At 40.9% G+C, this 26,626-nt stretch overlaps 1 long non-coding RNA gene across 1 annotated transcript in view; it reads left to right on the top strand.

Moving 5' to 3' along the window:
• LOC121165185 overlaps nt 1-22,404 on the top strand; it is a 71,423-nt gene extending 49,019 nt beyond the window's left edge. The window contains exons 6-7 of the long non-coding RNA XR_005885201.1: nt 8,425-8,468; nt 22,343-22,404. This is a non-coding gene — a long non-coding RNA (uncharacterized LOC121165185). The remainder of the gene's footprint in view (nt 1-8,424; nt 8,469-22,342) is intronic.
• The last annotated feature ends 4,222 nt before the right edge of the window (nt 22,405-26,626 follow it).

Here is a 26,626-nt window from a genome sequence, read left to right as displayed (position 1 = left end):
ATCTGAAGTTCAGTCAAGCTGAGGGCAACCTTAGCTCCAACCTGATGAGCAGTGGCTCTCACATAGCCTCAAGGTAGTTTGTAAGGTTAGTAACTGATACCTCCTTGTCCGTGTCGATTGAGAGCACTTCCCTCCTCTGCATAGCTATGAGCAAGTGTTCTAAGGTAGCGGCCAGGTTTTCTGTGGCAGATTGACCTGGCATAAGATACTTGGCCCCAATCTGTATGAGGGGTTGATAATTCATACCTTGTTTATGTACAGAAGAAGTTAAGCCCCTATCCTTTCTTAAGATTGTGCTAAGCTGCAAATTGTGTGTGTGTGTGTGTGTGTGTGTGTATTTTTAAAGATTTGTTTATTTTTATTGCAAAATCAGATATACAGAGAGGAGGAGAGACAGAGAGGAAGATCTTCTGACCGATGATTCACTCCCCAAGTGACCGCAACGGCCAGTGCTGCGCCAGGAGCCAGGAACTTCCTCCAGGTCTCCCACCCGTGTGCAGGAACCCAAGGCTTTGGGCCCATCCTCTACTGCTTTCCCAGGCCACAAGCAGGGAGCTGGATGGAAGTGGGGCTGCCAGGATTAGAACCAGTGCCCTATGGGATCCCGGCGCATTTGAGGTGAGGGCTTTAGCTGTTAGGCGACCGTGCCAGGCCTGAATTCTGTGGTTTGGGGGGGGGGGGATCTACACTTCTCTTTCCAATGACAACTTCAAAGTTATTGTAAGTTTATAAACTGAGAGCAGTGGTCAGGTCTGTATCTCCAGGTCAACAATTCAAAGGTAATTTACTTCCTTAGAAGTCACCTTGATGCTCATTTCCATTGTATATAAATTCAACATATGTTGTAGTGGTTCTCATTTGTTCCTATTCAGCAATTAGAGGAACATATACTGGAGCTGCTGAAATTTATTTGGAAGATTTTGAGACCATTTTAATTTCTGCATACTAAAATCCACATGGGGAATCGTGGCCAGAGTTATTAGCTTTGTTTAGATCAAGATTAAAAGGAAGCTCTGATCCAATTAGGAGCTTGTTTTGTTGTATGCATTCGCCTGTCAAGTCAGGCTCTCCGAGCACGAATGTTCCCCAGTATTTTCACGAGGGACTCCTCATGGTGTGTGCTCTGTTCATCACCAGTGAGAAGGAACTTGGCATTTTCGTTGCTGATAACTCCCTTGCAAAATATGTTAACTCTTACATCATATTTTGAACCAAATCAACAAATAACAAATACCTGCACTGTGAAATTCACCCACACAGTTCTTGCTTGCAAATGACACAGACTGTTGAAGGGCCAAGACATAGATCTGTGAGGAGTGAAATAATTGTAGATTTCTTACAGCAATTTTATCTGGAGGTATGTGAGTAATTATGTAATGAACTTTGCAGACATTAATTACTGCAGGAAGTGACAGGATGGGAAGAATATGTTCAAAATGGGCCTCCTGTCTCTCCTCAAAACTTGCCTTGCTGTTCCTTCGATCTTTCTAGCTTAAAGCACACAGCATTGACAGGTCCTCACACATGGGCCTCCTGCTGTGCTGTGTTCCCTGCTCCTTGCAAATAGGATGATCCATTCTAAATTCCCCAAATTCAAAATTCTATGTAACACCCTTGCTCCACTCAAGCAGTCCTCTTTGTGGGGAGACCTTATCTCAACTCTTTTCCTCTTCTTCTCCCTCTACCTTCTCATTTCCTCTGTTAGAACAACTTTTATTTAGAACTTGTAGCCTCTTGATTTCCTCACAGAGGTAGAAAGAACATGTGGGTAGGCAGTGTTGGTCAAATTTTGGATTGAGTTCTTTGCTCTCTTTGTTCTGACTGTGTAACCACATATTTCTTAAAATCTTAGAGAAACAGTCTCCTCACCTTAAAAAATGGAGATCCCTAAGATTAATATTTAGTACTAGGAGAATTATGAATGAAAGAGATAGGTGCATATCTATCTATATGAAGACATGATTTTTATTTTTTATTTTATTTCATTTATTATATATATATATAAGAAGGCATAGGTTTTTTTTAATCTTTCCCACTGGAATTTAGTAATAGCTGGAATTGTATGTGACACAAAGTAAATTATTTTTTAGTATTTCCATATAGATTTTTTTTAAAAAATGTATTTTGACTGGGGCTTATAATTAATAGCAAGAGAAACATACACACTGTGATACAAGCTTTCTGCCATTACAAGAACTGGAAATTTGTGGATCACATTCACTGTTTCTTGCTTTTAATGTTTTTGAGATTTTTTTTATTCTTGTTGGAAAGGCAGATCTATGAGAGGAGAGAGTGAGAGAAAGATTTTTCATCTGCTGGTTCACTCTGCAAGTGGCCACAACAGCTAGAACTAAGCCAGTCTGAAACCAGGAGCCAGGAGCTTCTTCTGGGTCTCCCACAAAGGTACAGGGTCACAAAACTTTGGGCCATCCTCTGGTGCTTTTCCAGGCCACAAGCAGGGAACTGGATAGGAAGTTGAGCAGCTGGGACATGAACCAGTGCCCATATAGGATCCTGGTACATGCAAGGTGAAGATTTAGCCACAGAGCCATCATGCTAAGCCCTACTTTTACTTTTAAAAATTAAATATATATGTAATAAAGTGGCCCAATTTTTGTTGTGTAGTTCTATGAATGCTTTCACATGAATAGCTTATTCTTTAATAGTTAATTCTTTGAATGAATGAATGAGGTAGTTAACATAATACTTGCATTATGCTGGCTTTTCATATGTATATTTACCTATCTCTCTCTCTGTGTTTAGGTATTAGTGTTACTGTAGTTGTAGCTACTCTTCCCCAATACTCTGTGAGTAGATTGTTTGGCATAAAATATTTTGCAAATATCAGGGCCACCTTTAAACTTAACAGAAGAGCCCCTGTCTTGGGTCCTGGGCTGCATGTAACTTTGCTGCTATGTGGAGGTCCACTTATAGGCATCTTATGGGCGTTGTGCTGTGGCACAGTTAAGCCACTATTTGTGATGCCAGAATCCTACATAGGCACCGGTTCTAGTGCTGGTTGCTCTGGTTCTGATCCAGGTTCCTGCTAATGCTCCTGGGAAAAGCAGTGGAAGATGGCCCTGTTATTCATGTGGGAGACTCAGAGCTTCAGGCCCCTGGCTTCAATTGGGTTCAACCCTTGCTTTTGTAGCCATTTATGGAAGGAAGAAAGTAAATCTTAATATATCTATATCTTTCTATTGATATCTATGTATCGATATCTATCTATCCATCCATCCATCCACACACACTCCCACCCACCCACATACCTTAAGCCTCAGTTCAGATTTATTGAAGCTCCATCTCTGGGTGTAGGGCCCATCAATTGTTGTTCTAACACGCTTTCCAGAAGAAGTCCTCACCAGAAGCTGAACCCTGAAGCAAGCTTCATTGTGGACATTCTAACTTCTAGGATTGTGAGAAAAATAAATTTGCATTGTTTAATTCACACAGCCTTGCTATTTTGTTATGGTAGCCTGAGCTGACTAATACAGAGGGAAAGAGAACTGAATGTTGTAGATTAATTAGATGTAATGAAAACAGCTGTCAAACTAGTCTGAAACCTTGGCTTACTTCAATTAAGTGTTCAATACAAACTAATTAAATTAGTAGTTCCCAGGAGCTGGCTTTAAAGACAGCATAAATTATACATTGGAATGGGAAGTCCTGTGTTGCCAAGACCTTGCTTTGGTGATTCTTTTTGTTTTGTACATGGCATTTGTTTGTGATTTCATTATAATACCTTATGTTGATATATATATATATATATATATATATATATATATAATAGTTACATCACTGAACAAATGTATGTGGTTGTTGTTGAATATATAAATAGCTTTATATTTTTTCTCTTTGAAATTTTTTTTTAACCAACCAAGGCCCAATCCTACGGACATTCTTGAAACTCACTGGCATAATCTCATGGAAAGCTGGAAAAAACAAAATCTTTATAAGATGAATTCTTAATCCTGACTGCTGTAAGAGATTGATAATAAAGGAGCTGATAGCACCTGCTGCGGTTTCTCATTGAACTTTGATGGTGGAGGAAGAGTATAGGTTTCCAAGCTCCATGAAGACATGTTGTTTCAGTTTCTGCTTGTTTAGTCAGAGCAGGGTCCTGGGTCTGTCACCTCTTCCTAATGGTTGCGTAGTGTATGCATTTTGGCTGCTCTTCAATCATTTCCAAGGAGCACCTGCCATTTGGATTGTTCTTGAAAGATCATTCTCTTATTTTTCCTTTAGGATCATTTATAAAACTAAGCTTACAAACTATTTCTTATTTATTTACTTTTCTTTTAACTTGTTTTATTTATATAAGATGAGCAAACTTCTTGTATTTCACAACACATTTTGATGTTTCCTATCCTACCCTCCTTCCTCATGCATTCCCAATCCATCTTCCTCTTTCCATATTGTTTTTTTTTTCTTAATTTTTACAAAGACAGCTTTCCAGTTCACTTCACAATCAGGCTTGACACCCCTTTAGGTTAACAATTCAACAAACAGCAGGTAGTAAAAAGAAAAACCATTGTTCCTCAAGCATATAGACAAATGCTGTAAACTATAATCAAATCTCAGAATGTCAATTTTGTTCATATAGATTTTGAAGGTAGGAGTTACGGAGAAAGAGGAAATGACATCCGGAAATCTTATGTTCTCTGGTCCACTACCCAAAGACCTGCAACAACTGGACTGGGTCAGGCTGAAGCCAGAAGCTTCTTCTGGGTCTCCCACATCAGTAGGAGTCCATGTACTTGGGCCAGGTCTGTTATTCTCAGGTCAATGACAGAGACCTGGATCAGAAGCGGAACAGCCAGGACACAAACGGCATCCCTGTGTGATCCTGGCACCACAGGCAGCAGCTTTATGAGCTATGTCACAGTGCCAGCCCCCAAATGTTATTTACTAAGAACCTACTTATGGCAGTATTGGGCTGAGATAGAAGGAACTTGTAAAGCAGAGTAATATCTTGTCTTAATGCACAGAAAATCTAGAGCTCAAATAAGAAAATAGGAGCTGACAAGGTGGCTTATTGGGCTAATCCTCTGCATGTGGCACTGGCATCCCATATGAACAATGGGTCCAGTCCTGGCTGCTCCACTTCTGATCCAGCTCCCTGCTTATGGCTTGGGAAAGCACTAGATGATGGCTCAAGTCCTGGGTCCTCTGTACCCATGTAGAAAACCCAGGAGAACAACTGGCTCCCAGCTTTGGACCAGCCTGGCTTTTGCCATTGTGGCCGTTTCAGGAATGAACCGGTGGATGGAAGATCTTTCCTAACCTCTCCCCACATCTCTGTAACTCTTTCACGTTAAATAAATAAATCTTAGAAGAAGAAGTTGATGCAAGTGAAATTGTGGGTTGCAATAGCTTCGTATGCCAAGTTACTAACTGCTCTGAGCCATGTAGGCAGTCGTTTCAGATGGATTTATTTCCAGTTGAGGAGCTACGGGGCTGTGTAGGAGGAGTGCCCAGAACCACTCCAACATTGCTTTGAATAGTGTTTTTCAAGTTGCGTTGACCCTGAATTGTAGTAAGAAAATACTTTATACCACAATTATGTACATGTGCAGATACTCCAAAAAAAGTTGTGAAATGAAATTAAAACTTAAGTGTTTTGATGTAAACCATCCTTGATATTCTTGTACTGTTTTTCAAAATATGCATTTCCACGAACACTTTGAAGACTTCTGTTTTATGAGTATGAAACAATAAAACTGAAAAGATACTCAAGTTTTCTATGTGCTGTGCACTTGGGTCTGTCCCATTGTACTGCATTCATTTCTGTTAGTGCTTTATGCTGTGAGATGTTCCGTTTTAAGGAAGTCACTGTGATTAACTGCTATATTAATTGGTTGTCATCTTGTGTTGGTGGAGGTTTTCTAGAATAACAGTACTATTAAGAGATACTTATTTCAATATGCTGATGGAAAACAGCATTGAAAGAAAAGTTTATTTTGTTGTAAAAAAAAAAAAAAATTAAGTCCAGGATCAATGTTGTGGTATAGTGGTTAAAACCATTGCCTACAATGCTGGTATTTCGTGTGGATGCTGATTCCTGTCCTGGCTGCTCTGTTTCTAATCCAGCACACTGCTAAAAGCCTTGGAAAAGCAGTGGAAGATGGTCTAGGGGTGTGAGCCCCTGCCACCTGTGTAGGGGTGCCAGAATAAACTTCTGGATCCTGTCTTCAGCTGACTGATACCTGGGTGTTGTGTTGTCTGGGATGTGAACCAGCAGATGGAAGATTCTCTCTCTCTAAATATATCAATCAAATTTCACTTTTAAAACTTAATGCAGGCCCGGGGAACGGCGCAAGTGGTTAAAGGTCCTTGCCTTGCACGCCCGGGATCCCATATGGGCGCCGGTTCTAATCCCGGCAGCCCCGCTTCCCTTCCAGCTCCCTGCCTGTGGCCTGGGAAAGCAGTGGAGGACGGCCCAAAGCTTTGGGACCCTGCACCCGCGTGGGAGACCCCAAAGATGCTCCTGGCTTCGGATCGGCATAGTATCGGCCCGTTGTGCTCACTTGGGGAGTGAATCATAGGACGGAAGATCTTCCTCTCTGTCTCTCCTCTCTGTATATCCGCCTTTCCAATGAAAAAATAATAAAAATAAATCTTAAAAAAAAAAAAACTTAATGCAGGGCCTGGTGCAGTTAAAATCCTCACCTTGCATGCATGGGATCCCATATGGATGCTGGTTCATGTTTCTGTGGCCCCACTTCCCATCCAGCTCTCTGCTTGTGACCTGGGAAAGTAGAAGAGAACGGCCCAAAGCCTTGGGACCCTGTACCTGTGTGAGGGATCTGGAGGAAGCTCTTGGCTCCTGGCTTCAGATCAGCTCAGCTCTGGCCATTATGGCCACTTGGAGAGTGAATCAGCAGACAGAAGATTTTCTCTGTCTCTCCTCCTCTCTATATATCTGACTTTCCAATAAAAAAATAAACCTTTAAAAAAATAAGAATTAAAAAAAAAAACTTAATGCAGATTCCAGCATAGTGGCATAGCACACTAAGAAGTCACTTGAGACACTTTTATTCCATACTTGAGTTTTGGTTGGGGTCCTTACTGTTCTTCCTTACACCCTGCTTCCTGCGAATGGATCAGATAACACAGCAGAAGATGGCCTAAGCACTTGGGCCTGGTGTGTGTGCAGTCCAGGAAGTTTTTCTACAGAAAGATTATTTCAATAATTAATGGTCAACTTTAAAGTACTATAAAATACTCAAGAGAGACTACTTTGCACAGAAAAGGAATTTTTTTTGGCTCATGCTCTGGAGGTTTATAGCCCAGGATTGTCATCTTGTGTTGGTGCAGGCCCACTGATGTAGCTTTGGATGTGGGCACCATTGTTGCTAGAGTCCCCAAGTGCCACAGGGAGTCACCTGGCAAAAATTTGAGTGAGCATTCACCAATGTGTGGTTTCCAAACCTCTTTATATAAAGCTGTAAGAAAGCATAGAGTGTGAGGCTCCCCTCTAATGACCCAATTCAATAAAATGACTTCCCAAGGGCTGTCAACACTGTCATATGATTAAGCCTCTACCTCTTGGAACTTTGAACGTAAGGCTCAAAGGACAGGCTCCTGCATGAGCTTGGGAGGACAAGTACATGAACCACAATGAGCATTTCCCCTTTTTCCTTTCCCTCGCCCAGCCCCAACAGGCCACATTAGTGGCTGCCTGTATGGAGGGTACAGGGCAGACCTTTGCCAAACTGACCCATATCCAGTTAGTAGTTCCATGGCTTTTTCATTAAGTTCCAGGACCAAACTGAAAGGGGTATGTAGTGATGGGTTTGGGTGATGAGAGGAGGATTTTAATAATATTTCTATATCCCTGAGGAATTTTGTTCTCATGGAATATTAAAGTGATTATTCTTAGTCACTTGAATATTAATATATCTTCAGGAGAGTTGGTTTTCTTTTTTTTTTTTTCTGGACAGATCAGATCTGACAGTAGCTACTCCTTAGGCCATCACCAGGTGCTTTGCTAAAGTACCATCTCATTAAATGTCATCATTTGTTCAAACATTCACAGAGGATCTCCTGTATTCCAGACTCTGTGTTTGACCTGGGGAATCATGTCCTGATGCTTCAAAGCTCAAGGATCCTGGGGGAGAAGTTGCATGGGGAGGCTGAGTGAGACACTAGAGACATTCAAGTACCCAATTGCAGAAGGTGTGAGAAACTCTGTGGGGTGGGGTAGAAAGGGAGAGAGTCAGGAACAGGTGAGAAAGTTGGGGAACTTTTATGTTCTGGTCAGGAGTTTGATTTTATACATGGAGCACTGGAACTAGATGCATTGCATTAGCCAGGAACTGCCGGGGAAACAGAATTGAACAGACCTTCTAATCCTATGCAGCTATGACTTAGTACCAGTTAATCATCCTTTTCTCATTCCCCTTTCCTTTCTTTCCTCCACAGCATGATCTTTGCACTTGTGACTTCTGTGAGGCCTCTACATTCGGGTAAGGTCATGTGAAACTTGTCTTTCTGTGTTTAACTTATTTTGCTTAGCCAGATGGCCACCCATCCCCATCCATGTTGTCAGAAATGACAAAATTCCATTCTCTCTTTGAAAACATTGATTGATTTGTAAGTGAGAGTTACAACTCGTTGTTGGCCACCTAGATGGCCACAATGGCCATGGCCTGGGCTGGGGAAGCCAGGAGCCAACAGCCTTATCCAGGTCTCCCATGTAAGTGACGAAGGCTCGAGCACTCATGCTGCTTTCCCGGGCCATTAGCATGGCACTGGATTGGAAGTGAAGCCTGGGAAACTTGATCAGGAGCTCATTTGGGATACCAACATCACATGTGACAGATTTGCCTGCTAGTCCACAATGCTGGCCCCCTGGATTTCATCCTTCTTATGGATGAGTAACGTTCTGTTGCATATGTACCCCACTCTCTTTATCTGTTCTACAGTATATTAATTCATGAAGCCAGAAAAAAGTTTTTTTGTATGAAAAGTGCCTATGTGATTATGATAAGATCTGGGATCTGGCCCCTACAAAGGAGAGGCCCCAATATTCTGAAGTGTAATTATAGCCTAAAAGTTTGAGAACCAGGAGCACTAGTGTCTCAGGTTAGAAAGAGAACAATATCCCAACTCACCCACAGAGCAGACTGCCCTTCCTTTGACCTCCTGTTTTACTCATGCCTTTAAGGGACTGAATGGAACCTAAATTGGTCAGGATGGCTTTCTATCTCAGTGTATCAATTCCAGTGCAGATGATTTTTGTAAATGTTTGACCAACTGCCTGGATATCCCCTTAACCCAGTCAAGTTGACATTACATTAGCCATTATATGCATTTAAGGTAGCCATTATATGCGTTTAAGGATTATTGCTATCCTATATTTTTGGAAAGATTCCTCAGTAATTATCCTGCAAACAATGTGTTTTTGTGCAATTTAGTTGTTGCAACAGATGACATTTTAAAGTGGGGAAAGAGGATGTAGAGCAGACATCAGTGTTTTCCTGGCATGAGCGTGCGTCAGAACCACCTTGAGGGCTTGTGTATGGATCTCTGTGTTCCACTTCACCAGCTTTGGTTTGTAACTATAAAGTTATTCTACAATAAAAAAAATTGCAAACCACCACAGGCAGATGGACTCCAGCCACAGAGCTTCTGAATTGTTCATTCTGGGAGGGGCCTCAGTATTTGTAGCTCTACCAAATCCATAGGTGATGGCGATGCAGCTGGTGCAGGGAACATCTGTTCTTACAATTTTTTTTAATAAGAAACATACCTTTTATTTGCTTTTTAAAAGGTTTATTTATTTGGCAGAGTTACAGAGAGACAGAGATGGAGAACTTCCATCTGCTGGTTAACTCCCTGAATTGCCACAATATCTGGGTCTGTGTTGATCTGAATCCAAAAGCTTCTTCTGGGTCTCCCACATGAGTGTAGGGGCCCAAATACTTGGGTCATCCTTTGCTGCTTCCCCAGGCTCATTATCAAGGAACTCAATCGGATGTGGAGCAGCTGATGCCCTGTGAGATGCCAGCACTGCAAATAGCTTAATACATTGTTCCAAGGCATCAGCCTCCATTTTTATTCTTGAATACTGTGGAAGGAAGAATAGATACCCCTGGTCTTGTCCCTGTAGTCTGTGAATATGATATGCTAGATGGAAAAGGGAAAGTTAATTAATTTGTTAATTAATCAATTCATCAAGGTTGCCAAAGAGCTGACATTAAAGCAGCGATTATTCTGGATTATCCAGTTGGCCCAGTGAAATCGGAGCCCTGCAAAGTAGAAGTCTGGGGTAGAAGAGGAGAAACAGGGGAGCAAATGATTTCTACGTGGTACAATATTGCTGACTTTGCAGATCGAGGAGGGAGATATGAGGAATGTAAACAGTCTCTCTAAGCTGGAAAAGGAAAGAAAATGATTTCTCTATATTCCAGGAGGGGACTCAGGCCTGCTGGTTTTCTCATGGTTGCCCACTAGGGCACGTGTCATTTCTAATAAGACCTGTAAGACAACAAAGTTGCATTGATTTAAGCCTTTAACTTTCAGTAATTTGTTACAGCAGTAGAAGGAAACTAATCCAAATGCCTCTGGGTACTGCAGTAGTATGGGTAGCATGCTGGTGAAAATCAACTTGTCAATGGAGTTTCCCTTTTTTCTTTTCTTTTTTTCTACTTTCAACTCAGAACCAATCATGCTTCCAGCTTCCCTAGGCCAGCAACCTACAATCACAGCATATCTAACCCCCTCTTTTTCCCCTAGAAAGCCTTCACACTCCCCTCTGCCTGCCTTTAAATCTGCCACCCATGAATGATGTGGCTGACCACACACACACACACACACACACACACACACACACACTACGGCAAGCTCTGAATAAATGGCTGGCTGTTCTCATTTGGGGCCCCTTGTTTATTTCCATCAGAGTCAGTACTCTCATTTTTCTTATTACTGGTTATTCTAATGCAGTTGTTCTTAATTGAAAGTGATTACTCCCACCACCAACAGCAATAAAAAAGATTGGTGGACAGTTGCAATGTCTAGAGATAATTTTGTTTGCATAACTGTGGAATGCTACGTGTTTGTAGCAAGTAGAGGCCAGGGCTTTAGCTTCACATCCTAAGATGAACAGAATAGTGTCTAAGAATAGTTTATCTTGGCCAAAACACTAATCGTGCTGAGGTTGAACAGTCATTTTCTCATCACTGTGCAGTGGAAATGACAGTCTTTTACCTGATTAAGGCCGTAATGCTAGAGTAACACAGGAGCAAGCATTTGGCTTAGTAGTTTGGATGCCTGTGTTTCACATTAGAGTACCTGGGCTCAATTCCTGCCTCTGGCTTCTGAATCCAACTTCCTAGCAAAGCATCCCCTGTGAGGCGTTGGTAACGGCTCAAGTAGCAGGGGACCCTGCCATGTACACGGGAAAATGTAGTGTAATTTCCAGCTTCTGTCTTGGGCTCTGGCTTAGCCCTGACCATTGTGAGTATTTTGGGGACCAAACCAACAGGTTTAATATCTGTTTCTAGTAAGAACCAAATAAAACAAGACATCTAGCCAGCAATTTACCTACGTAGACTCTGATGAGGCTTAGTCTTTTGTTTCCACAAAAGAATGGGATTACTCTTGTATTTTACCAAATAGCAAAACCTAATGTTTCATTTTGTGCTTCTGCCTGGTGACTCCTGGAAATTGATATGCTAATATGGTTCCATGTCTCTATGAATTGTGTGAGGTATGACCAGCATGTGAAATTTCCACGTATGTGTTGTAGAAAATGGCCTGCTTACTGCATAGCTGTGTTATGCAAATAGCCATGCACATTGTACTCCCACGCACATACACATAAATTGGTTTCTAGCTGGTTTCATTTGCAAAACAACTTCCCCAGTTCTCTCCTTCCACCCTCACCCCAGTCAAATGAGGTTGCATTTAGTTTGAGCTTTATGTATTCAAGACACTCTCATCTCTGGATCTTCCAAGCTGATTTGGAATGCAAGCTATTGAAGCCTCCACATTCTCATGCATTTAAAATAGAGCTGTAGTTGTGAGATTTCTTCCAAAGATCGACCTCTAGTGTTTCCGATTGACAAGCTCAAGAAGAAAGAGGCAGGTGAGGCGTTAGCTATGGAGAGAAGCATTTTCAATCCTTTGGCGCTGACATTTTGTGAGCTCCCAGGCTAATTAATCAGTTTCATTAAAAAGGAGAGAATGTTGCTATGGTATCGTGAAGCATGTGTGTACTGACACGTTAGGATTCAGGATATTTTAAACCTGTTTTTGCTCACCTATTTCCATTTTTTTCTTTTGAATTGGCAAAGACCTTAGTATACTTTTTTTTTTTTAATGATATAGTCTTCTGCAGTGTTTTGAGATTGAGGCACTTATTCAAACAGAACTACTTTTCTTCTTTGCAAAGAAATAGGTCCACCTTTGGAACCTTGGTTAGTGCAAGATTTGATTAAAGGTTCCATAGGGTTCATTTTAGCAGGTTACCTTCAATGCATATACTTACTTGAGTACATAAGAAGGCACTTATCTATCACCAGATATGACCCAGAATGAGCGTTAGTAACGTATGTTTATATGGATTCAGAAATATTTTCAGGGACATATTTGATTCTAGCATTTTCTTTACTCAACAGCTTCATGGGAATTCTGAATTTTGATAACAAAATGATAGTTTTCTGAGTGCATCAAAGGAATTAGACTTGTAAAGAATTTGTTAATGCAAGGTAACTAGTAACACATTGATCATTAAAAGGCCCCTTTTTCTGGAATGTTTTCTAACTCCTAATCTGCAAAGATGTGGAAAGAAAGGGTGCAATGTAGCTTTGGAATTAGATCAGAATGAAATCTTTCTTATTAGAGCAGCATAGGAATAACAGTAATAAAAAGAGGGAGACAGAAGCTTTCTCCTGGATCTTATGAAGAATGTGAAATGTGTGCTGTAATTCTGTTTTCTTTTCTTGATTTATTATCAAGTGTCTGTGCTTATGAGGATTTAGAATCTTATTTTGAAAAAGGGGGAAGGGAGAAATGGATGCAGAGAATCTAAGTATGAACTTGCCTTTGATTAGGACCAGTGTGGCTCGTGTGTCTTCTTCTGGATCTCATTTATGCATTCTTATTCACATTTGACCTGTGGCTTCAATTGTAAGATGTGGCCATTTACAAGCTATGTTTTCGTGCAACTGACACTGTGGATTTTTCACGTAGCTCAGTGCTGTTAAGGTGCTCCTGGAAAAGCTGCATTTGCCAGGACAAAGGAGGCATCTTAGGTATGCTCCTTGCAAAGAACATGTCAGGAATGGTGCTTTCAACACAGAAACCTTAGAACCACCAACAAAAATTCTTATTTCTCCATGTAGCTCTGGAGCTACCTGTGAGCTTGTCTGACCACTGGACATCATGATGCCCCTTGCCTTATGGGTGCCACAATTAGAACTGCCTGCTAGTATGATGGTAGATGGCCAGATCCCAGGGTGTTAAAAAAAAACCCGAAGTCTGTAATATCAAAATTATTATGTTTTCAGTTATTTCTTGTATTAAAAGCCATCACTGTAGAAGTGCTAAAAATTGTCAACATATATGTAGGTAAAATGTTTCTAAGTTTGCTGTAGCTAGAAGCTGTTGAGTTAATATATAATGAATATTGGACTTTTTGCCTCGATAATCGATCTTGATAAAAGTGACACTGTCTAGTGTTGTGTCTAGATCATGTACTGTGTGACTTGTAACTCAATTGCATAAAGCCAATGAAGGTTCCAGAACCTTTGGAATTTAGCAATATTTATTCAAGTTTTCAAGTGTTGGTGCTTGTATGTATACTACTATAAATGCAACGTAGTTTATATGATTAGGATTATAGACTTTTTAATAAAGATTTATTTTTATTTGAAAAGTAGATCTTACAGAGAGTGGATTTCATCTGCTGGTTTACTCCTCAATGGCTACAATGGCCAGAGCTGAGCTGTTCCAAATCCAAGAGCCAACAGCTCTTCCAGGTGGTTCATGTGTGTGCAAGGACCTAAGGACTTGAGCCACCATTTACTGCCTTCCTACGCCATGAGTTGAGAGCTGGATTGGAAGTGGAGCAGCCAGGACATGAACCTGTGCTCATATGGGATCTGGTGCTTGCAGATGGAGGACTTGCTGTTGAGCCACCATGCCATCCCCCATGATTAAGGAGTTTGGATTCTACTAAATGGAAGGGCACAGAAAAGAGAAAAGATAATTAAAGTGCAATGTTCATGTTGCTAGCCTGCTTTGATTTTGTTTTGAAGTTGGGGCTTGTAAATCTATTGCAATTTCCAGTAGGGAGCTCTGCTAGGGAATGAACGCTTAGTTCCTGTCTTAAACTTTTTAGGCTGTTATAAAGAAATACTATAAGCTAATTCATCAACAGTAATTCATTCTTAGAACCTTAGAAAGTTTGAGATAGCAGACTGGCTAATTCAGGATCGGATGAAGGCCAGCTTCCTCATTTATAAAAGGTTGATTGCCCTTTATCACCTCATAGAGGGGGTGGGGAGATGATCTTGTTGGGGCCACTTTTAAAAGGGCAGTGGTTCTCTTTATGAAGGCTCTAACCTCATGATCTCATGGCCTTCTGAAGACTCTCCTTCCAGCTATCATCATGTTGGAGTATGGCCTCAGCATACACGTTTTTGGGAAGTGGGAAGTGAGGCAAGTTCAGTTTGTGCTTGTTCCTTTCTGAAGTGTTTTAGGAATACACAGGAGTGATGATCTGGAACAGCCCTGCAGATTCTATATTCCGGATAATATCTCATCTATACCATAAATGACAGATTGATGTCACTGTTGGGATTTCAAGGAGAAAGGATATGTAGAGAAAAATGGAGAGTGAAAATCCGTGTGGCTGGTGTGGGAGCTGTGCTCACACTGCATTTATCATCCTAGAAATGTGACATGAGATTAAGAATCATTTGCTTGTTGATTTGCACAAGCACAGACTTTCTCTGAGTGCCTCAAATGCGTGGGATATGCATGAATGCTGCATTTGGATCGCGAGCTAAAAGATGCAAAGCAGCATGCCCAGCTGCTTACGCCCCTGTTGACTGTGAGGAGTGCTCATTCCTAAAGGTAGGATGCCTGGTGGGTGTTCAGGGAGATTGACTGGCTGCCTCTGAAGCCAGATTTAGCAGTGGCTAAATGACTTTTCATGGAAGTCATGCATGGCCATCTTTTTAAACCTCTTCCAACATAAGATCTGTGGCTGTTCCACGAAGTCACATAATCCCAGCTCTATTGCTCACTTTCAAAGCAATTGGAAGTCTTTAGCTCAAGTTTTACTAGATAAGCCATAAATACACTACAAGGTCAGCTTTCATCCTACTTTGTAGGGAGATATATATGAGACTGTGTGATGAGAACTCAGGAAGCTAAGCAAATGGCCAAAAAAATTTACCCTGATTGTTAGCTCTATTCAGAGAAGGTGGTGATTCCCACCTTGACAATTATATTTTACTTTATCATAAAAATTGTTTTTGTTGTATCCAGGTGTTATAATGTCCATCCTCTGGCATTTTGGCTACATCATTGTGAAAATGGTTAATATTCTGGTTTCTGGCCAGGAGGTGGCATTTTCTGGGTGCAGAGACTATAGGGAGAGATAGGCAACAGAGGAGTCCGCGTTTTTGCAAAAGCTAGGTACCCTCTTACTAGAGGGAACAAAACTGAATGAGACTGCTAGCAGGGGATAGTTATAAACAACCAGTGAGTTGTTATTTTTACTCAAGCTGATTTGTTGTCATTCAAACTCTGGTCTCATTAAAATCAAGTCACCAATGTCTGTCCCACCCTTTTACTATAAATTTCAATTGCCTGATTTAAAGTACCTGACAAAAAAGTCATTATCAATGCTTATAAGTGTTCCTCTATCATTTTTTTAAGATTATTTATTTACTTGAGAGAGGAAGGTGGGGAGATAGGGAGGGAGGATGAGAGGGAGAAAGAGATAGAGGCAGAGAGAGAGAATCATCTTGTTCACTCCCTAAATGGCCATGATAGCTGGAGCTAGACGAGTCTGAAGGCAGAACCAGGAACCTCTCCCAGGTCTCTCACATTGGGTATGGGTGCAGGGACCCAAGCACTTGGACCATGTTTTGATGCTTAGACACATTAGTGGAGAGCAGGATCAGCCTCAAAGCAGCTAAGTCTTGAACTGTTGCCCATATGGAATGATTGTGTTGCAGGTAGAGGCTTCACAAGCTATATTACAATACTGACCTTGAAAGACTGTAAAAAAAATTTTAACTTTTATGGAATTTAAAAACTGCAACCCTTAAATAGAAAGTGCCTCAGAGTCCAGCACAGTAGCATAGTGGCTAAAGTCCTCACTTTGAATGCACTGGGATCTCATATGGGTGCCTGTTTGTGTCCCTGCTGCCCTACTTCCCATCCAGCTCCCTGCTTGTGGCCTGGGAGAGCAGTCAAGGATGGCCCAAAGCCTTGGGACCCTGCACCTATGTGGGAAACCCACAAGAGACTCCTGGCTCCTGGCTTTGGATCAGCTCTGCCCCAGCAACCACTTGGACAGTCAATCAGTGGACAGGAACTCTTTCTCTCTAACTCTGCCTCTCTCTGTATCTCACTTTCCAATTAAGAAAAATAGTGTCTTAAAGTGGATGAGATTTTTCATGTCCTTTAATTTGCAGGAACCAGTGAGTATAATAGTAAGTAAGGGAATTAGTAAGAGTTTGTTGTTGTTGTTGTTTAATTTTTAAACAAGGCTATAGGGGAAGAGGGAATGGAGAGAAATGAAAGAGAAAATGCCTAAACCTATGGAACTGTATCATGAAAAGCAGACACACAAAAAGGTAAAAGTACTGTTATAAAAAAGCTATAGAGTAACTATTTCCTACTTTGGGGACATAAGGCCCCTGACACCACTACTCTCCTGCTGTAGTATGAAAGTAGCCGTGGATAATTTAACTGACTGGTTGTGTTCTAATAAAACGTCATTCATGTTAAGTAAATTTGCTGCAATTCTAGTTTGGCAACTCTGACTTTAGCCTAACATCACGCTGTTTGGAATATATTCATTTTTTTTTCCCGAAAAGGATGAATTGGGATACTTGTATAAGACAACATTTAGTCACATGAATGCAGGAACAAGATAGAAACAAGGTGAGGTTGAATTTGTTTGGAACTTTGCATTTGACTAGAAATAGAAAGAGTACAATGGAAAGGAATCAGCTAATTCTTGGTGCTTTCAAAGAGACTGATGATTTAGATCTTCAGTTTGGTAAGCAGGAAAGTGAAGGTAAACAGGGAGGAGGATGAAGTCCAGGAACCTAGGAATGGGTATAGCACTTCAGTGTGCCAGATGAGTAAATGATGATGCTAGACAAAGAGATTTATTTTGCAAGGTTTTTTGTTGTTGTTGTTGTTGTTGCAATCTGGGATTTTGTAACCTGGGATTTTTGCACGTGGTTCAGCTATTGCTATGGAGTTGAGGCAGAGGCAAGATGGAGAAAAAAGTTTTCCGAGGTGAAGAGGTAGAACACTCTGGATGCTAAGATGTTGAAGTAATCAAGAATGGTGACAGGTAGAAAAGTAGAAAAGGATAATGAATTAGTTGCTAAATGCATTGGTAAAGGAAGATGAATTTCTGAGAGGCTTACGTGATTGGTCAGAAACCTGGAATGTGTCAGAGTTTCTGAAGGAAGAAGAATGAAAATTATTTTGAAGGACATTTCTTGTGGAAAACAACTGGCTTGACACGCATCCGTCTCGTTGCTGCATCGCCTGGGCAGACAGAATTTGTTTCTTGCTTACTCTGTAATTAAGCAAGACTATGTAAGGAATTCTAGCGGATCAAATGGAGATAAAAAAAGCTGCTCAGAAATTCCAGAGCCATTTCGTGGAATACTACCAGGTCCCTGGTGGTTGATGAATTACTAGATTGAGGAGCCACAAGCTCCTAGGGCCTTCTGTGTGGCTCAAGCACTGACCCAGAGGCAGCACTCCATCTCGGATACTCTGATAGGGGATACGTGTGTATCTCAAGTGGCTGCTTAGTCCACTGTACTCTAGTGCCTGCTGCATTGTTGATCTTGATTGCTAGGTTAAATTTTACTTGAGGAAAAAACCTTAATTGTGTTAAATTCCAAGCATTTACCTGTAATAATATATGTACCTATCTCTAGATTCTTTCACACACAAAGAGTGTCAGGCAAGAAATTAAAACAAAACCAAATGCCAAGCAAAACCAAAACCTTAAAAAGGGCTGACAGCAAAGTGGTGCTATTAGGGATCAACAAGTTGCATGGTTATGGTGACAATAATATCAGAATGAACAGCAGAAGCAGTAGTAACAGCGAGGCCACTTCTCTGGCCTCTGTGTGATATAGACCCTGAAACCCCACCTTGGATACTGGAAATGCAGCTTGAAATTATAATACGTTTTGGTGTAGCCATACCGTGATCTTGAATGATGAGTTTACGGCCTATGAAACCCACGCCATTGCCCAAGGCATTGCTGTTTTTCTTGGTCATTTTAATCTTCCATGTGCTCAGTTGTGATTTTTAGATCCCACATGCATAAGTACTTGTTACCTGCTCGCTTGCTTTCCTGAGAGATCTTACGGGACAGGGCAGCCTCATCTGCTAATTTCTTTATGCCTCAGTTTCTTAACTTTTAAAATAAGGATACTAAGTAGCATCGCAAAGGGCTGGTGTGAGGATTAAATGAAGTGTTTCATATGAATTAGTCATTTAGCATTTGGTGTCTGCTACATAGTAAAGAGTTTCATAATTGCTAGCTATTATTATTGTTGCTTGTTCTAGAACCTAATTTCTTCAAGTCTAAGAAGGGAATTTAAAGCACACATTCTTAAAGTATCTGTGCCCAGACTAGCAACATCAGAATGAAAATTCTTCCCCTCTACTCTGGCCCCATGGTTGTGTCTTCATACTGAATTGGAAGATTTAGGAGTGAGGTCCAGATGTCTGTTTTCTTGAAAAATAATCTCCATGAGATTTCAATGCACATGGAAGATTGAGGTCCATTGGTTTTGAGTAGTAAATATATACTCGAGTCACCTCCTTACCCATGTTGGCAATGTTTATTTTTTTTATTCTATAAAAGTGCTTTTAGGAAGCGTCAATTTTATCTCTTAAAAACAAGAATAAAAGCAAAGAAAACCCCCCAAAGCTGTTGAACATTGGCTGCATTCTCTTGCCAGCAGTAAAGTGTCAGATTGTCTGAGAGAATGTGACCCTGGGCTCCAGTCACAGCTGCTTCTGCTACACACCAACTCCCGTGGTTCGTCTTGTTTTCACTGAGACTACAGAATGTAACCAGGACTGCAGAAGATATTTAACAGGACTGTGACCTTGCATTCTAAATGCCAGGTATCCTGCAGGTTTGCAGTCACAACGCCTCACTGCAAAGGAAATGACCAGACGGAATATTTGTGCCTCGTTTGTGCATGCTAGCACATCGACCCTCTCTGCCTTTGGGCTTGATTAAATCTTGAGGCATTTTTAAGAAAAATGCAAGAAACCGCAGATACATACTGGTCATTGAGTCATCCTATTTCTTTCTGTTATCCTGCCTCTCTTTGTCCCCTTTGGATTCAGAGCTGAAAAGGAAGGAGGGTCCCCTTAGCCTCACTCTGTCAAACCATGGAAGGAGAAACTGGAGCTGGTACAGTGGCAAATGATGCTAACATTCTGCCTGCAATGCTAGCATCCCACAAGGATGCTGGTTCAAGTCCTGGCTGCTCTACTGATCTAACTCCCTGCCTATGGCCTGGGAAGTGGTGGAGAATTGCCCAACTGCTTGGTCCCCTACAGCCACATGGGGGACCTGGAAAAGTTCCCGTCTCCCAGCTTTGGATAGACTCAGTTCTGGTCATTGCAACCATTTGGTGAATGAACCGGCGCTCGCTCTCTTTTCTTCTTTTAAATATTTATTTATTTGAATGGTAGAGTTACAGAGAGGAGGAGAGATAGACATACAAGCACAGAAAGAAAGAGAGAGAAAGAGAGGGAAGGAGGGAGGAAGAGAGGGACTGATTTTCCATCTGTTGGTTCACTTATGGCTACAATAGCCAGAGCTGAACTGATTTGAAGGCAGGAGCCAGGAGCTTCTTTCAGGTCTCTAACATGGGAAAAAGAACCAGGGACTTGGGCTGTGCTCCATTGAGTCCTCAGTCCATAATCAGGGAAATGGATTGGAAATAGAGCAGCAAGGGCTAGAAAAAGAACCAATATGGCATGCTAGTACTGCAGATGGAGGATTGCCATGCAAACTGCCACACTAGCCCTATGGAAGACCTCTTTCTCTTTGTTGCTTCTTCCTCTCTCTGTAAATCTGCCTCTCAAATAAAAATTATTCTTTCAAACATGAAAAGCTGTTGTCCTGAGATGGGTACACAACTTACCCCCAGGCCATCCTGTTGCTCTCCTTTCCAGTGCTGCCAGGCTGTCCTCTTCTATTGCCTCTGATACAGACTTCTCTGTCAACTATCTTATTTTTGGCGTAGGTGTGTTTCTTTGGGAGTGGAGTGACTTTGGTACATAACTTTTCTTAGCTGAGAATCAAAATGACAATTTTTAGTCCACTGGCTCTGATGGTGGTAAGAATTTCTGTGTCTGCAGAAGTGCCTGGCAGCCCCACCAATTTAGCCATACTTGTTTTGACTTGTACATCATGTTTCATGATAATTAGCTTTGGGGTTGGGTTAATCTCCTTCTCCAGAGTTCTAATCAGTTCAGGAGATGTGATTTGTGACAAGGGAAAAACTTGGAGCTTTAACCAACTTTCTGACAGCCAGAGGAATTTGGTATGAAAGTCGTAGTACAGTTTAGCCATACTGGGCCAGCCATCTGTAGAATGTACCCAGCTGGCAGATTTGAATGCTATTATTCAAAGATCCCTGTTAGAGCCAGTTGTGGAACCAGGAAAGGCAGGGATGCTCTGGCTTCCTTTATGAGATTCCCATTTTCTCTCACCTGTGCTCTTTTCCCAGTTGTCTTTTCATGGTGACCTCAGTCAGCTTTACCTGATTTTCTGATGAGTTCAAACCTGAATGATCTCAAAAGCTGTGTGCGTTTTAGTAAATGGGCTCTTTTAGATTACAAAAGAATGAAGCTCTGGGGTCCAGCATGATAGCCTAGTAGCTAAATCCTTGCCTTGCATGCACCGGGATCCCATATGGGTACCAGTTCATGTCCCAGCTTCTCCATTCCTCATGCAGCTACTTACCTGTGGCCTGGGAAAGCAGTAGAGGAAAGGCCAAAACCTTGGGACTCTGTACCCGTGTGGGAGACCCAGAATAAGCTCCTGACTTTGTATTTGCTCAGCTCTGGCCTTTGCTGCCGCTTGAGGAGTGAACCAATGGATGAAAGATCTTTCTATCTGTATCTCCTTCTCTTTGTATATCTGCCTTTCCTTGAGAGCGTGTTTGGAGGTTCTAGCAGGGGAGCGCAGCTACTCCTATACCCTTGACTGAAGCCCGGTCCTCCTCTAGTGGGGATGGTCGTCCTCTTCGACCGAGCGCGCAGCTTTGGGAGGGACGCACATGGAGCGGTGAGGGAGGAAGAGGACACCCGCCTAGCCAGCCAGATCAGCCGAATCGACCCTGGCGATCAGTGGGGTGACAGATGTCACAACCAGATCACCCACACATCCTATATCTGCCTTTCCAATGAAAACTAGATCTTTTTTTTTTTAAAGAATGAAGCTTTAATGATAAAATGAGACATTGTGTATAACATTCTTTCATGTTGGCCTTAATGTAAAAACATGTGTGTATATAGAAAAAAAGTGAGTGCCATGTAATATAGATATTATTTTCACTGAATTATACCCACTACATAATAATATACCCTTCTTTTCTCATTTTATCATCTTTGTCATTCATTCCACATTATATAATATCCATTTTTTTCTTTAAAAAGTATGTTTATGGATGTGCATATGTATAAAACAGTTACATGTGAGGTGAATGTGGCAAAAACGTTGAAAATGATAAACTCCTCTTTATATTTTTGTGTTTTCTGGTATATTTAAAATAAGATGAAAGCTCATGAAAAATAAAATTTTTCCAAGATAAGTTCAGGGAACTGTGATAAATGGTTGTCTCTGGGAGCCGGGGCACAGTTCCTTATTGCTTCTTTTGTTTGACAGCATGGGAACAACTTTGATCCTGTGTGAGGACAAGCACCGCAAGTAATTTGTGACATGGACTATATTTTGTATTGTCTTTATCAGAATATCAGACCAACTATCGCAAATGGTCTGTGTAACAGTTCTGATACGTGTGAATGGATTTAAGCTATCTTTTGTATTAATTGGGCAATGTTAGAATTTAAAACTTTTTTTTTAAAGAGCAAAGGATGATGTGCACAATGTGTAGGAAAAAAAGAGTACGTGTGAAAGGCTGATATACCAAGGACAATCGCCCATCACTTAAGGATGGAGTTCACTCTGCAAGATGGGAAGGTCTGTCCGTCTCATCCTGTGTGAGCATCACAAAGTTACACAAGTCTGGAAGGCTAGAGCGTTAACAGGTTAGATTATTTTATGAAAGCCATCATATTGGTGGCTGGAATGTTTGATTGAAATGTTATGTGGCATATGATTGGATATGTCACCTTCACAGGCAGAAAAAAAAAAAAGTGCTTGCAATTCCCCTTACATAAAATTCTAGAAAGTGCAACTTAATCTGTAGTCACCAGAAGTGCACTGTATTTCCCTGGGAGGGAAAGGCTACAGTGGAGTCTTAAGATATTTTTGGGGAATGATGGATCCAGTCTTGCCTTGGTTGTAGTGGTAGTTTTATGGTCTGTACATAAATGAAAATTCACCAGTTGTGCATTTTAAAAATGTCGGTTATATCTCAATAAACAGGTTAAAAAACTGAGAATGGAAGTTTGCTCCTCAATCTGGGCTGCATTCCATACTCAAATGCAGCCCATGCAAGGAAGCAGTCCGTTTATTTATTAACCAGGCACCACCTCTGTGCATTAGAGACAGGAAAAAAAGTGAGGCAGAACCAAGGAGGTTTTCTATTATTGATCCTCTACCTCTCTTTTTCCTTCTCCCTTTCGGTTCATTTTCTCCTCTTTTTTTCTCTCCACTCCCTCCCCAAAGTCACTAGAATGTGAAAGGCTACATCTGTTCTTGCAAAAGCTATTTTGCAGTGCAATTAAGCATTCCTCACCTTAGCTCCCCAGGAAGCTGGAGACTTGTGTGATCGCTGACATAATGGATGGTGCCCAACATCCTGGCCCAGGTGTGTGGGGGCTGAGAACAGATCCATGTGGACAAGATGCTGCTCTCTGGCCTGCAACATGAGGCTGCCCTTCCCTCCTTGGGTCTTTTCAGAACTTGGAGCAGCTGCTACCCTCTGGGTGACCGACAAATGCTGCCACTGCTCACCTGCTCAGGCTGCCTGACAAATGGAGTTGTGCATTGCAGGCGGAATAAATAGTTCTGTAGTCATCTCTGGCTCCAGACTGGGAAGAAATGCATGAGCTTTGTGACCTGACAGGCTTCTTGGAGGCTGCAGAGAAAAACTACTTAGAATTCATATCTGCACTCCTTTCAGCTTGTTTCTAAAAGCTCGAGTGGTTCCTAGACATTTTTCCTTAAGTATGGTGTCTGCTTCCCAGTGTGGATAGGACAATTAGCTGGAGCATCCAAATGCTTTGCAGATAACTATTTAAATTCTGTCATTTTAGTTATTAAAATAATCATTTATTATTGGAACACTTAAAAGTGTAGTATCAGCATTAGTAAGTGATAATTGATATCTTAACTAGTTTGATGGTTCTGTATCTGCTTTTAGAATTGCCTGTAAAACAGGGCTAGTATTAAAATTTTGGACAGTGATCATTTGAAACTACCATGTTCTACTCTGGCTTGTCTGAACATGGTTCCATCTGAGACCTCAATTTGTTCTCTAATGAATACCTCCATAAGAACAAAAATTATATAGACCAACTTTCTTTGTACTCTTCCAGCTTAATTGTATAACTATGTTGTTGCAAATTTGCTGAAACCATCCATTTCAGTTTTTTCCCTCCCTATAACCGGCTCTGAATAGATGAGCAGAAATAGCTCTCTTCATGTCAGAAACTTTAATTAAACCGTTCTGAAAATAAGGATGTGGAAGTCCTGGCAGGACCTTAATATAGTCACATTTGCTACTCAACTGTTCCTGTTTCCCTGAAGGATTGACGGTTACACTGAGATATGCCAGGACTGTTGCAGGCATGGGCAGGGATTCAGAAAATTGTAACTCTTGATCTTTTGAACCCCAACACTAAATGAAAATTAAGACAGAAGAAGACACAGGGTGTATGGAATCCTTCAGGTGTTATTCACCTGAATGATTCACATGAAATTAATCGATGATCCCTCTTTACACATACAATTCATGAATCTTTACCCCATTATTTAATGCAAACGTAGAGAGCTCTTATATAAGCACTTGTAAATATTTACTCCTTTAATCCTTGGGACAAACCTATAAAACAAATCCTTTTGTAAATCTCACTTAATATATGAAGAAAGATAAATAACTTTTTTCAGCTGAATTTTAAACCCTCCCAAATCCAGATTCCAGAACCTGGGCTTATGCACACCTTTTATTTCCCAAGGATTCAGGATTGTGCCTGTGGATGGGGTCAGTCTGCCCTGCGTCTTTGGGAATGCATGGCCCTCACTCCAGCATCTAGCTGTAATGATCCACTCTCAGCCCGCTGCTATTCATGTGCTGCTTTCAAATTCTCTACAACATCCAGTTTTCCTGAACTGCCAAAGGATCTTAATGGTACAGGTTCTTAAAAAAAAATGAACATTTTTCTGGTTTGTGAATATTAGCTGTTAGACTTTTCTATTCTTCCCCATTCCCTGTGAGTCACTTCTAGGATCATAAAATTGGGCCTGCTCAGAATTAATTGATATGAGGATAAAATCACAAATAGAAAAGTATAGTAATGCTATATTAAAATTATTATTTCTTAGTTCTCAGTTTTCCTTAGTCACTTTGATCATCCTATAACAACTTTACCTGCAACACATACATGCACACACACACACAGCTTTCTAAAGAAATATTATTCCTGTATTCACATCCACTTAAAAAGCATTGGGTAGCTGTGAGATTTTGCATTTCTTAATTGAGTAAAATTAAAGGTACTTATGAAGCAATGTCAATATTCCCACTAGAAAAATAATTAATACTAAAACACTTATAAGGTGTTGTTAAAGTCAAATGCATTGAACAATGAGAAGAAATTTCCAAAAGAATATAACTTAATTAGCTTATGATCCATCCTACCATCTGGCAAAATTTTGTTCTTGGGGTGGTTATAGAGTAAAATTGTAAATGTATGTTCTTTGTACATTTACAAAGATTAGAATGTTCACAAGCTTGATTACAAAGATCCCTCTACTCACCTACTTGTGTACCCTGTGTAAATATGAGATTATGTCAAAACAGAATGCATCTAATCAACTTTTTATTTCATTTATTTTATTTCACCCTGAAAAGCTGGGTGACTGGCCATTCATCTTCTTTTTTCTATTCATCTGTGGTTATTTCACAGAAGTTCAGTGGAACCACTTCCTTAAGCATCTTTAAAACAAATGGTGTGGTAAGTTGTGTACAAGGAAGTATAGATTTCTGTAAAGAGGTTTTTGGCTAGTAAAAGCTCTGTCTTTAAATAACCATTGATCAATATGTTTAAAAAATGGTTAGAGAAAGCTGGATATTATTGAATTCATTTGTTAACATATCTTTACTTAGAACAATAGAAGAAACACCCAAACCAGAAATCGTTACTACCACTACCAGAGGCAGACACAAGGAGCAGAGCAGGGGCCAGGGGTTCCGCAAAACTTGCTGTGGCCAGTGTTTCATTTCCTGATCTCTTTCATACTGGATGTTAACTCTTTTGAACTTGAACCCTGCGTATAGGAGGCTGATCTCAGTTGAAATCAGCTTTAAGTGGTACCTATCAATGACCAGCACAGATAAACACAAATAGTTTGAAGACCAAACCACAGTGAAAGTTACATTTAGTCACAGTCTAAGAAGCAATGGGAGCGCAGCATCCAACCTCACAACAGTCTTCAGTAAAAATGAAAATAATCATGAAACTTTTGGTTAAAGGAGATGAACCTGCCCCAGACAGGCAGTTCTTGCTTTCTTCTCTCTTATTCTATGAAAATAGTGAAGGTTGTATTTTGCATATAGGATATTATGAAGCACTTCATATCTTAAGAAAGTGGTTCTTATTGATGTGTGTAGGTAGTTGATGATTCAGAAATAGACACAAAATGGCATATCATGTTTATGGCAAGTGTGACTTTATACACGATAGAGACTATCTGGGACCATGTTATATCGGTTGTATGCATCTATGAAAGCCCAAGACACAACTTACTCATATGAATAACACCAATGTGTTGAAGATCCATTTCTATTTGGGAACAGTTTCAAGAAAGGATGTTTTCATGAGCTTACAGCCATTTGGGGGAAAGCTTAAAGTTCAAGTCTGTGATTCAGGTAGCGACACACACAAACACACACACACACACACACACACGGAGAGGAGAGAGGAGGGGAGGGAAGGAAGGGGAAATAGGGAAGGAGGGAGGGAT

The sequence above is a fragment of the Ochotona curzoniae genome, unplaced genomic scaffold (genome assembly GCF_017591425.1).
Source record: "Ochotona curzoniae isolate NIBS_2020 unplaced genomic scaffold, NIBS_Ocur_1.0 contig_883, whole genome shotgun sequence".
NCBI lineage: Eukaryota > Metazoa > Chordata > Mammalia > Lagomorpha > Ochotonidae > Ochotona > Ochotona curzoniae.
The sequence above is the reverse complement of the archived record's forward strand: the minus strand, read 5'-3'. Positions and strand labels throughout refer to the sequence as shown.